This window comes from Triturus cristatus, chromosome 1_2 (assembly GCF_964204655.1).
Source record: "Triturus cristatus chromosome 1_2, aTriCri1.1, whole genome shotgun sequence".
Taxonomy (NCBI): domain Eukaryota; kingdom Metazoa; phylum Chordata; class Amphibia; order Caudata; family Salamandridae; genus Triturus; species Triturus cristatus.
Window position 1 is genome coordinate 962824916 of NC_140580.1, and position 12648 is coordinate 962837563.

The 12648-nt window shown below is 45.0% G+C and overlaps 1 protein-coding gene across 1 annotated transcript in view; it reads left to right on the plus strand.

Annotated features, from left to right (window-relative positions):
• Window positions 1-12648, plus strand: part of LOC146868456 (discoidin domain-containing receptor 2-like) — a 445309-nt gene that overhangs the window by 343735 nt on the left and 88926 nt on the right. The window lies entirely within an intron of this gene.

Genomic DNA, 12648 nt, shown 5'->3' on the forward strand with positions numbered 1-12648 from the left:
TATAGAAAAAACTTCTAGTTTGTGAACCAGGAAGTGAGAGCCACCACAAGATCTGCAGCTCTCCAGTGCTTCAGAGTTAACAAATGTTCAGACCATTAGGAGAGGGCAGGAGTTTAAGTCACTCTTGTTCATGGCTGGGTGGAGCCCCTGCACTTTGAGGCCTGCAGGTAGAAATTCTTTCTCTGCTACAGTTCCATCTGTGGAGAAAGCGCCTCTCGAGCTAAGAAAACACTTCTTGTGCTCTCTGCCCTTCCTCTTTCACATACATTAGAGGAAGACTCCCTAACACAAGCAGTGCAGGGATGCAATGGTTGCGTTCAAATTGGAGGCATATGGCACAGCCTTTTCGACAAGATCTAGCATGATCATCAGAGACCACCCACTAAATTATCAACTGAAAGCAGATCATCTGAGGGATCCACTTCAGGTGTCACTGAACCATGTTTGAGATGGAAACCAAATGAATGCCTTTCTTTACCAGAAATTGTGGCCCAAGAGGCCAGAAGTGAAGGGAAGATTAAGGCTGTCGTCAGCAATGTGCTTGGAGCTTTTCTGTCCATTTGTGCTGCTGTAGTTTGGATCTACTTTACATCTACATGGGGTAGTTGCCGAAAGGCCTTCTTGGAGGGAAGACACAATTAGCTAAATACAATTTAGGATTAAAACAATCCGCTGTATGCTGATAGGTTGTTGTTGGAACAGATGGTCAATCAGGAATGTAAACATAGTGTGTTGATATGGTGTTAACTGCAGACTCTTGGTTACAAGGTTTCCAAGAGAGTTTGAGGCAACAGGCTTTTGACATATAATTCCATTTTCGATCTGAGGCACCTGTAACAATACAAGATTCCTGGTCTACTGCCTGCAAATAACTGGCAATCCTCCAAGGACCAATTGCCGTGCCTGTGCCATTCATAAATTACCACGAGGCAGTATAGGCCACTGTTTGTGTGTATTGGTGAGCTCCTTCTTGCACTCCTGTGTCTGGCTGTGTCTGGCTGTAGTGCTTTTGTCATGCATTTAGACCCTAAGCAGCCCATGTTGCCACCAAATCAAGCTTCATTGGCTTCAGAAAACAGTCTGTCAGCCAAGCCCAAGTGGCGAAGCCAGATGTCATTATAGGTCAGTCCAAGAAAGCTGTAGTAGACGTACAAACGAAGACAGAGCATGATTTAGTGGTGGAAAGGATGCAGTGCCAGGAATAACTGTCACAGCTCTAAACACTACACTGCTGTCCTGTTCTTTTAGGTGACTCTTTCTGTTTTCCTTACATGGTCTACATTACTATGTGAACAGTATTTAGTAAATATGTAAGCGTTGCCATGCTACACAGCTGCTTTCCCAGAGTTGGTGTTTAGACTTCATTACATTTCACAGTTTTCCATGTTTTTGCATTAGAATCCCTATAAATTCATTCTTCTTGGAGTATATGGCGCTATTTTCCCTTTTTTATTCACTGTCCGAATTCGATGCGCCATGTGCTTCGCTGAGACTGCTCAAGTGTTGCCTAGCCAGCCTTAAGTGAGCTAAAGTTATTGGTATACTGACTATGTAACCATGAAAGCCCTCCACTGCGGAATATATACTGACTGCTTAACAGTGGCATTGCTCTAATATTGCATGTACTCGCTGTGTAATAGTGAGAGAACTCCAGTGCAGAATATACTGTGCTTCCGTGCTGCTGCTCCATGGTTGGATATAAATGAACCTGGCCAAATCTGAACCCAACTTTTCACTTAATGCCAAGTCACCCTGGTTCATCCTGGACACTCATTTCGCCTTCACGGAACACATCGTTGCCAAAACCAAGACGGCTCTGGTACCAGCTCCCTCTACTTAAGAACGTCAAAGCATTCCTCCCAGAATGTGACCTCTAAACTGCTGCTTAAGGCCTCATACTCTTGCATTTGGATGTTGGCAGTGCCCTGCTTTATGGCCCCACAGACTCCACACTACTCCCCCTTAAGAACATCCTACATGCTGTAGCTGGTATCATCCAGGGGCTGAAAAAATATGATCACATCACCCCCATCTTGAGGGAACTCCATTGGCTTCACTTGCTGGCCCACACCATCTTCAGAACCAGTTGCATCATCAACAAAGCAATCTCTTCCATCTCCACGCTCAGGAAGGTTCCTACTGTTTTTTTCACTCGCACCATCACTATGATTCGGCTAACAAAACTAAATGATAATCAGACTGTCCCTTCCTTACTCTCTGAGCCCCACTCTCACATCCATCAGCAATTCCCATTAGAAAAACATCTATCCTGTAGTGTGCCCTAGAAAAGGAGCATTACTGATTGGTATTTCCCTCTCACTCTGCCCACCTGCTAAACACATTTTATACAGTTTTCAACTAAGAGCTTTTCTCTCACCTGCACTCCTTTTTTTATAATACTTTAAAGTATTTTAAAATACTCACACGTTAACTGATTTCTCTTTTTGTGGAGAAGTGTTCTTGAAGAATCTTTGTAGTGACTACACACTCTTTAAAAACTAGTGGCATCCATTTTCCCTTGTTGGTTTTTGGAGCAGAGTACAAATGCAAGTGTGTCATTTAGCATATATAATAATGTCACTGACAGACAAATAAACAAAAATGAGTTGTTTAAAGAAAAAATAGTTGTGGTCACTTTTAAAATAAACTGTTGTAAAAAACCTATACCATTCTTCCTTCTGATGTTCTGCTGATTAATAGTCCCTCTTCCCTTAAATTTGATGATCATATGAATCTGCTGGCCTTCCTACATCATTTTTCATTTACTCTTCAATAAATGAATACAGTAAAGTGCAGATTTTCTGGAGCGCACAGCTACTCCAAGGAATGTCCTGGTGCTATGAACTGCAGGTACAACTAAAAATAGAAGAATACCAGAAGACTAGATTAGGCAGAAGAAAAAAGCCAGTTTTTAGCTTCCTAAGGAAAACTGATTCCAAATCCAAAGTTCGCAGTTCAAGCGGAGCTGGTTTAATGACTTAGCGGCCAAGAAAGAGAAGGCGCGCCCTTCCTTCCTCATGCGCCTGATCCGCAGCACTACCAGCAAAGCTGCCTTCACCGAGCACAATGCTCTTAATGGAGACAATAGTGTGAAAATCTTTTAGCGAGGACTCGCAAGAAAGTGTGATGAACCAACACAAAATATTCTAAAAGAATCCGCTTCTTGATGGGAAGCCAATAGAGATATCTTAGGTAGGGAAGATTGGGGTATGCTTCGGTAGTCTCAAAATAAGGTGAGAGGCGAAGTTCTGAACAACCGGAAGTCGACCTAGCAGGGCTTCCAACAGCCCTAAATAAGGCGCATTTACATAGCAAGCCAAGATGTAATCAAGGTATGAATCACTGTCTTCCTAGAATGAAGAGGTAGCAGAAACATGTTCGATGGCATGTGTGGCTGTAGATACACATGCTCTTCATACTCCTGCCATCTAGTGTTGGGTCCGGAGTTGTGCAAGTTGTTTTTCTTCGAAGAAGTCTGTTGAGCCACACTGTCAAGTGACTCCTCCTCTTGGTAGTGATGCGCATGGCATCGACTCCATTGTTAGATTGTGTTTTTTCTCTGGTGTTGGGTTTGGACCTGTGTGTCCCCTCTCCGTGTTTTGAGTCCATTTTGGTTCGATTCTCTGTTTTTTTTCTCTGTTGTCGGTGATATTGTTGTCACTCACCTTTTTCCTTCTGCGACTCGCATTACAAACTCCGACGGTTCGACTCCATTCGACTGAAGCCTCTTCAGGGAGGTGCCCTTTGAGGCCTACCTTCTCCCTTGTTGCCAGTCTTCACAAAAATGCTTCACTGGTAATGGAACGCAAGCCTTATTGGTTCTGTCAGCATTTCCACGTGGAGTACCCTCACACAGATTAACACTCATGTGCAACTTGTGCTTCTCCCCTGAGCACAGCGAAGTGGTCTGCGATGCCTGCAAGTCCTTCTACTCCAAAAAGACTCATTGGGATTCGAGGGCTCATCGTCTCAAGATGTCTTACAGAGTCACCGATGACACCCCGACATCTTTGATGGGGAGCATGCCCAGGAGCAGTCATTGACCGATGAAGAGGCGGTCTTATCTGTCGATGAAACATCTGGCGCATAGCATGAAGAGGACTTTGAGGTAGATTACATTGTTCCAGCTCAACTGTCTGTGAGTGCACCACCCCCCCTGTCCACTAGCATAAAATCCTACCAAAAAACATTCGACTCGGCTGGTCTCAAAATCTCAGGTTTCCGGGCCACCACTGCTATCTAGCCATGGCCGGCATCGAAAAACAGCTACAGAGTCTTTGGGCTCAGCACCAGATTGTGCATGAGAAGTCACAACCATCTACTTCAGCTTCTTCGGACCAAGACCACCAACCGGCATAGAGGCAAACTTCGGTACTGAGCCGACAGCCGACATCTTCTACCTCGTTGCAGAGTGCGCTGTCTGCTTCCAAGCTGAAAGTTTCTGAGCCAAAAAAGTCGAGACTGACCTCCAAGCTCGGTTGGGACCAATCCTGACCAAGTTACAGGACAAATTGGACACGCTTTAGATAAAAATTCACATCCAGGCATATACTGGACGTATACTGTCTACACCTTCCTCTCCTCCACCACCTAAGAGGAAGCTTACTTTTGACAAACCTTTAGACAGGACAGTTTGTCAAAAAAGGAATGCTATGGACAAAGCTACCAGCCCTCCACCTCTCTTATCAACTCCACCACCTTCACCTCCACCTCCACTACTTCCACACTCTCATGCACCACCGTATCATCAAAGAGAGCCACTTGATGACTGGCCACAAGGGTCTCCATAGTCAGACACTGGTGAGTATGGAGAGCCACAGGGAGATTACCCCTGGGACAATTATGACACAGATCCCCCTGCTGGCACGGATCCTGATATCTATCTGGCACGCCCGTCTCCTCCTGAAGATGCTACCTCTTACCAGGAGGTCATATCAAGAGCTGCTGCTTTTCACATTGTGGAGCTTCAAAAAGAGCCTTTAGATGATGACTTCCTCTTTGACACACGTTCCACCACACCTAGCGCTACTGAATACCTGCCTTTGTTAAAAGGGATACTTAGGCATACTGAGGACAAATTTAAAGACCCTAGTGGGGGAAGAGGCATCGCCCCTAGGGTAGATAAAAATAAAAACCCGCAGCATCTGACACTATTTACATCAGAGGGCAATTACCACCAGACTCCTTAGTTACCACAACAGCACATGTGCCAACTCTCAGGCCACTGGAGACACTCCGCCTCCTGAAAAAGAAAGTAAACAGATAAATGCTGTGGGAAAAACAGTTGCAGTTCAGGCTGCCAATCATTTGCGTATTGCTAGCTGGCAAGCTCTCCTAGCGCACTATGACTGCATCTACTGCGATCTAATGGCAGATCTATTTCAATATCTCCCAGAGGAGCACAAAAACGTGGACAATAGTTAGTGTCTGAAGGTAAAATTATTACTAATACTTCCATACAGTGGGCATTAGGTGCTGCAGACACTGCAGCCAGGGAAGTAAACACTGGCATTTTACTTTGGCGACACGCTTGGCTTCAAATATCAGGGTTTAAGTCTGAGGTTCAACAAGCTGTCTTAAACATGCCTTTTGACAAAGAACATCTTTTTGGTCCTCAGGTGGATTCCACACTAAAAAAACGATGCTGAGACGGCCAAAGCTGTGGGGGCACTTCAAACATATTCCACTCGTGGGTTTTTACATCGCTCAGGATAACGTGAAACCTCCAAATACATTTCTTCTGAGGCTTCCACCTCTCAACAAAAGCAGCAAGGTCAGAGATCATACTTTAAGGGCTACTACCATGGCTCCTATAGAGGAAACAACACCAGAGGTAGAGGTAAGGGTGCCTCCCCACATGAAGCAACATCCTCTCCCAAACAGTGACTACCCTAATCTTCCCCCTCACCACATAAGACATGTCAGGGGCAGAATTCACAATTACCTACCTGCTTGGCAATACATCACACCAGTAAAGTGGGTATTAGCCATTATACAGAATAGATGTTGTCTAGAGCCCATTACCCCATCACCCAACATTCCACTTGGTGTTCACATAATGTCATATGAGCATCAAACATTATTCAAACAAGAAGTTCAAACTCTTCTCAAAGGTACAATAGAGCCCAGCCCTGTTCAAGATCAGGGGCATACTCTCTATACTTCCTAATCCCCAATAAGGACAGGTCTTTAAAGCCAAATTTAGATCTCAGGCTCTTAAACAAATACAGTCTATCAGAACATTTCCATATAGTTACCTTTCAAGATGTCATTCCACTTCTTCTACAAGGCGACTTTATGACAAGAATAGACTTAAAGGACGCCTACTTACATATACCAATACAGCCAGCTCATCTCAAATACTTAAGATTTGTCATAGCGGGCAAACAGTACAAGTTTTGCCATTTGGGGTCACCACTGCACCTTGAGTGTTCACCAAATGTCTAGCCGTGGTTACAGCATTTCTCAGAAGGCAAGCTGTCCACTTATTCCCGTATCTGATTGACTGGCTTACAAAGCCAGCACTCTTCATCAGTGCCAGCAGTACACTCAAATGACAATAGATCTTCACAATTTGGGGTTTAACATCAACATCTCTAAATCTCACTTTCAACCATTACAAATTCAACTGTTTCTAGGATTAACCCTCAACACACAATAACAATTAGCTTACCCCAATCCTGCAAGAATTCAAAATTTTCAACCAATATTTCCCCCACTTTCAGACCTACCAACAACTCACAGTGAAGGTGGTGATGCGCCTGTTAGGAATGATGGCTTCTTGCATTTCCATAGTTTCCATAGATTACATATGCATCCATTACAACAATGTCGAGCTCATCAGCGGTCACAGTCATAGGGTCAGTTAAGAGATCTAGTGTTGAAAGACTGCCACACTCAACGTTCTCTGCAATGGTTAAACAACAACAATCTGAAGAAGGGGCGGCCTTTTATTGACCCTGTTCTCCACCTCACTCTCACGACAGATGCATCAAATATGGGATGGGGTACTCACCTCCAATACATCACATTACAGGGCCTGTGGGATGGCAAACATCAATCGCTCCATTTCAACTCCAAGCTGTTCACCTAGCATTGAAAGAATTCCTACCTCACCTCACTCACAAAGGTGTCGTAGTCCGGACGGACAATATGACAACAATGTATTATCTTCGAAAACAGTAGGGGAGACATGGTCTACAGAACTCTCACAAGTGTCTCAGACCATCTGGAACTGGGCTTTACATCGCCACATTCACTTGTTAGTGGAATACCTTCTGGGAATAAACAACAACTTTGCAGACCTTCACAGTAAGATGCAGCAACAAGTCCACGAACGAGAACTCCACCCAGAAGTTCTCCTACCCTACTTCCAAAAGGTGGCTGTCCACAAACAGTTCTTTTCGCCACTGCAGAAAACGCAAAATGCCCATGCCTCTCTTCCAGGTTCCCACACTCACCATCCACGGGCAGTACACTGTGGATTAGCTGGTCAGAGATATTTGCTTACGCCTTTCCACCTCTCCCGTTCCTTCCATTTCTGGTATGGAAACACAGGCAGACATCTCTAACAATGATTCTAGTAGCTCCCACTTGGGCTCATCAGCCTTGGTACACATTACTGGATCTTTCAGTAGTTCCACACAAGAAGCTCCCTAACAGGCCGGACCTTCTCACACAAAATCACGGACAAATCAGACACCCAGATCCCAAAACTCTAAACCTAGTGATCTGGCTCCCGAGGTTATAGAATTTGGCTACCGTAACTTACCAGCAGAATGTGTTGACATTCTTAAAGAAGCACGAAAACCTGCTACTTGGGCTTGCTATGCAGCTACATGGAAACATTTTGTTTGCGACTGCCACTCAAACCAAATTGTACCTTTCACAGCTACAGTACAAAATGTTATCTGTTATCTACTTCACTTACAAAAGGTGGGCTTAGCATATACTTATATACCCTTACACCTCGCTGCCATAGCTGCTTATCTTCAAAATAGGCAACACCTTTCCCTTTTCAAAATTCCAGTCATTAAAACCTTCATGGAAGGACTTAAACATGTTATTCCACCCATGATTCCTCCGGCACCTTCATGGAACCGTATTATAGTACTCACAAGACTCATGGGACCTCCTTTCAAGCCTCCATACTCATGCCCTCTTCAATTCCTATCACAGAAAGTGGCTTTTTCATTCTCTATAACTTTACTCAGACATGTTGGTGAGCTCCAGACATTATCCTTAGAAGGACCATTCTTCCAAATACACAAAGATAAGGTGGTTCTTAGAACTAATCCTAAATTTATACCTAAGGTAGTCTCACAATTTCACATCAATCAATCCATTGAATTGCCAGTTTTCTTCCCTCAACCTGATTCTGTTGCAGAAAGAGCTCTGCAATCATTAGATGTCAAAGGAGCGCTTATGTTCTACATTGATAGAACTAAACGTTCAGATAGTCTAAGCTTTTCTTTGTCACCTTTTCACCACCACACAAAGGCAACCCTATATCTAAAGCAGGCATGCATAGCCAGATGGATAGTAAAGTGCATTCAGACTTGCTTTGCTAAAGCCAAAAGACCTGTACCTATTCCTGCCAGTGCACACACTACTCTCAAGAAGGGAGCAACCATGGCCTTTTTAGGAAATGTTCCCATAGCTGACATAAATAAAGCAGCTACATTGCACAACTCCGGTTCCAGCACTAGATGGCAGGAGTATGCAGAGTATGTGAATCTACAGCACAACATGACATGAACAGATGCTTACAGGGTAATTAACCAAATCCTTTTTAATGGCGCGAAGCAGCCAAAGCAGTCACCAACCACTGCTGAAACCTGCGGTTGAAAAGAGAGTTGGTTGTCAGATTTGACTCCCAAGTTCTTTGCCACTAAGGAAGGATGTGGGGGAGCCAGAAGGTGTGGAAACCAGTCTGCTTACCACCAGTTGGGACCCAAATAAAAGAATTGCTGTCCGAATTACATTGAAGCCTACTACTGTGTTTCCACTCAAAAACCGTAAGCATGCAAGCTTAAAAGACTTCTCTACTGATGGGGGATACTCTCAAAAGAGAGAAACAGCTGCATATCGTCGGCATAGGAAATGATTTTGCCACCAGCAGATTCTGCCAGTGGGACATAAATATATTTAGGAAGAGCCCTGTGGCACCACCTGCATTAGTGGTTTAACAACTGATGAAAGGGTCGCCAACCCACTGCCGTCTGGAATCTAGGAAGGATTTAGCCCACACTGTGCCCCAACCTCCTTGTTGGCAAGACATTATAGAAAGATGGCATCAATGGCAGGGGGTGCTCAAAATGTAGCCTCACTTTGAGTGAAGCTGGCTACCTCCCCACATTCCAGGCTGTTTGGAAATTAAGCGAGGTGGAAGAAAATGTATAGACTGGCTGGACAAGCCTTTCTATGTCTATTCCTATGAGGAGGCTGCCTACTGATTCACCCTACAAGGTACATAAAATTATGAAAATTGCGGTACTTTGTGTGAAACATAGGTGTTTTGCAGCCCAGCTGAACAGAAGAAATAAGATTCAGGTACAACATCATCTAGATCATTAAGCTGCTTTCTTGTTTGCTGTTAATGAATGGGTGAGCCTATACTGGTCTGACCCAGTCTGTGTGCTTATAGTGCCTGTGTCACCCTACTGCCCTAGATGATAGAAGAGCCAGGGGATAAGCCCACATTCACTGCTCCAGAGTTTTCTTTTTTTGTTTGAGCTGATAGATTAGGTCATATTGACTCTGGAACCATGTGGACCATCTTTCTAGCTTGTACGAATTCATTCTTACCCTAAAATACAGCTTCCAGTGGGAACTGGTGAATCCAGTATTCTCAGTGGTGACCCCAGTCTATTGAGTGCCAGAGCTACTGTAAACTGCAGACATCTACAGGTTGATTATTACATACATGATCCTAAAGTTTAGAAACCCTTTGAGACTCCATAGTGGCCTTTGACCCACCACTACATCTGTCCTGTAGAAACAATTAACAACCTGTTGGGACTTTAATTCAACACTAGTGAGTGCTCTCTCTGGCACCACTGACCTTGAACACTAGAACTCTTGAGTGATACCAGTGAATTGCTGTTTGTGGTTGTGGTTTTTGTTGGACACCATTTATTTTTCTTGAGTTCAGAAAACTCAGCTGTTGGGATTTCAGCTCACAAACCTGTCTAAATTGGTGTCCAAGATTGGATAATTGCAGGGATTTTGTCCAGGGTACCTGCACCAACATCCCTTGTGCAGAACCTGCATTCCTTTCACTGAGTCCTTGCAAGAAACTTGAAGATTACATAAGTTCCCAAAGTTGACTATGAGCACGTGATTTGTAAAGCCTGATGGCTCAGAAATCCATGTAATTTATTTATTTAGTTTTTAACTGTGGGTAAAATAATGAAGAACCACTTGAGCAAGGAGCACTGGTTGGCAGCCATCCACCCTGACCTCTGCCTTTTGCCTCTGTCCCCACTGCATAGAGATTCCCAGTATAAGTAACACAAAGAGTTTCCCAGTTCAGATCCCCTACCCGCATTGTTTCCCAGCTTCTCATAATAGCCCACTGGTCCATGCTGTCCTGTTTACCGTCACCGGCAACTAATGTTATTTCTGAGAGTGGTCCACCTTCTACGGCCCATTATTGCTGCTCCAGGACATTTTGTCCAAGAATATCCACTGGATCCTCATTGGTCAGAATTTTCCAATTCTGGTGGATACTTCTAACTGCAGATTCCTCACTTTGTGATTATCCCCAGGTGTGAGACTGGATCTGGAAAACTCAAAAAGCATTGCTCTGCAGTGCTAGTAGGTGGCACTGTGTGACTCTGTGTAGACTCTGTTCTGCTCCGAAAGTGATGAGAGGAGTGCATAAAAGCACCACCCATGCACACTGACACCAGTTCATCTCTTTCCGCACCTTCATATACAGATCTGGAGCTCTACCCCTTTTTTCTTTATTTTTTTAATAGATTCCTCTGCTCGTTCCTTTCTGAGGACCATCTGTCCATCCTACAACAGTGTAGAGGTTTTCGGCCAAAGTTGCCATAGAGCAAATTCTATCCTCGGAGGTGGGCACAGGATGTTATTCCTCTTACTTCCTGTGCTCAAGAAGAATGGAGGCCTTTGCCCTGTTCTACATCTTCGCCCTCTCAACGCCTTCCCGTGAAAGACAAATTCAAGATGCTCACCCTGTCACAGTGTTCCATCTTCCCTGCATCCCAGAGACTGGATGATAGTGTTGAACCTTCAGGATGCTTATTTTCACAAACCCCTGCTCCAGGCCCTCAGGTGCTACCTGCCGGTCTAGGTTGACCACTAGCACTTTTAGTTTGCTATGCTCTCTTTCGGCCTCACCATAGCTCCTCAGGTGTTCACAAAGGTGATGTTGGTGGTAGCTATCCATCTGCGGAGGTCGGGTGCCAGTCTTCCTCGACGTCGGTGTCTGGCTGTTGAAGGCGAGCTTGCCACGTCAGTCGCAGACCACATCGAGATGATGGCAAACCTCTTCACCTCACTGGGTTTATCAGTCAACCTATCGAAGTAACACCTGACTCCTTCACAGAGGCTACATTTCAGATGAGTCATTTTGGCCAGACAAACATGTCCAGGACATTCAGGCTATGATCCCGATGTTTCATCCTCTGTTGTAGGTGTCAGAGAGGATGGCGCTGAGCCTTCTTGGTCTACTAACCTTCTGCATCCTGTTCACCTGATCATGCCAGACAGCACATGTGAGCTTTTCAGTGGGACCTAAAGTCGCAGTGTACCCACCACTATTGGAACATATAAGATTCCATCCAGGTGTTGTAGTAGACTGCAGAAGATCTGCATTTGGTTGCTGCTTGACCGCCTTTGGGCCAGTAGCAGACTCTTCTCTCTGCCCCACCCACAGTTGACGGCAGTGACAGATGTGTCACTGCTCGTTGGGGAGGTCATCAGGGAGAGGTGGATATCAGAGGACTCTGTTGTCCGGCACAGGCCCGCAATTTGCTTGCTGTTAAAGGGGAGGCTCATGGATTCCAACACCATATGGTACTGCAACAAGCAGGGCGGGAGTCATGGATCCTGTGCCAGGAGGCTTTGCACCACGGGACCGGGCTGAATCATCAGTGCATTTCTGGTGGTACATCACCTGCATGGATCTTTAAATGCCAGGACAGACAAGCTCAGCCAGTGACATCTGTAGAATCATGAATGGCAATGTCTACACTTTTGAGTGCTGAAGTTCCCAAAAAGGCTGCTCATTTGGGATGCATTCCACATGCAGTGGAAAACAGGACTCGGGTATGCCTTTGTGACATTGCCTACCTGTCCCATGATCTGAAAAGATAAGGAACAACATGGTGACTCCGGATTGGGCCAGGAGAATGTGGTAGCTGGAATTTCTGGGTTTGACCATCTGACCTCCGATCAGGTTGCCGCTTTGGGAGGATCTTCTAACACAGCAACAGGGCAGGGTCTTGCACCCAGGCCTGCTCAACCTGCATTTCCATGCATGGAGATTGAGCTTCTTTGACCTCCCTCCCAAAGCTGTTACCATCCTGGCAGCCTTCCACAAAATCGGTCTATAGCGGGTGCTGAGTTAAGTTTGTAACTTTATTCGTTGCTTGTCAGACCGACTCATTGCAGGCCAAA